Below are 1,336 nucleotides of genomic sequence, written 5' to 3'. Positions count from 1 at the left end.
GATGTTGGCTTCACGTTCAGCACTCTATTCTCCTTCCAGTAATATATGTTCTAAGGGAAAAACGAATACCGAAGTTTGAATTGTACACTAACAAAATAGTTATACTTACAACAATTATATCCTGGTGGCATATATCCTGGCGCCGCTGCGTAGCTAGACGCCACTGGATATGCCGGTGCCGCTGGATACGCCGGCGCCGCTGGATACGCCGGCGCCGCTGGATACGCCGGCGCCGCTGGAAACGCTGGCGCCGCTGGATAAGCCGGCGCTGCTGGATACGCCGCTGCTGGTGGGTATGTCGGTGTTGGGTATCCTGGCAAATATGATATATCCACCATATCGACGATCCACCATTCGAGCGAAATATCTCGGTTTATTTTTTTTTTCTTTATTTAGAGCCCTCCGCACTGCTTCATTAATGCGCTGTAAAAAAAATTAATGTATTATTACTATACATATGCACACACATGTTATGTAAAGTTTAAAAATAGTATGTAAAATTACATTAATACTATCATTTATTAAATTACATGAAAAATGTGTAAAAATTGTTATTACCAAAAAAAAATTGTGCTCCGAAAATTATTATTGTTTTAATATATCTTTATATTAGACGGAAAATAACAATACATTTCACAGATAAAAAATAATATTGCCTTACCTTTGTAACATTGGTGGAATCATTCAAGATTTCTGGTGATGACGATACCGGCGATGTTGGCGATGCCGCTGGTGCCGGTGGTGCCCGTGGTGCCGACGATGTCTGTGATGTCGATGATGCCGGTAGTGTCCGTGGTGCCGGTGGTGCCGGTGGTGCCGACGATGTCTGTGATGTCGATGGTGCCGGTAGTGTCCGTGGTGCCGGTGATGCCGGTGGTACCGGTGGTGCCGGTGCAGCCGATGATGCCGGTGGTGTCCGCGATGCTGCCGGTGTTACCCCCATCATGGAGGCATAATCGGTTCGTCCTAAAATACAAATTTTTATTAAAAATCAGAAGGGAAGTATATTACATATATATGTATAAATATTAAATTTTATTATATTATATGTTCAAATAATTTTTACAGCTTTTGTAATGTTAGTATATGTACACGTAGCTTATATATATCAAAAAATAGAGGGTACTGACACTGTTGTATTTTAAACCCATTAAATTAATTTTATTTTATTTGATTTTTTGATATATTTAAAGCTACTTGTACATATACTAACATTACAAAAGCTTTAAAAATTATTTTTAATTCTGTATGTTAGAAACAAATTTTTGAAATTTATCAATTATGCTATTAATGTTCTTTGAAATGAAGACAATATATTGTGGCACATAAAAATAAA

Source organism: Wasmannia auropunctata, unplaced genomic scaffold (assembly GCF_000956235.1).
Source record: "Wasmannia auropunctata unplaced genomic scaffold, wasmannia.A_1.0 LD336076.1, whole genome shotgun sequence".
Lineage (NCBI taxonomy): Eukaryota > Metazoa > Arthropoda > Insecta > Hymenoptera > Formicidae > Wasmannia > Wasmannia auropunctata.
This window is presented reverse-complemented; position numbering follows the sequence as displayed.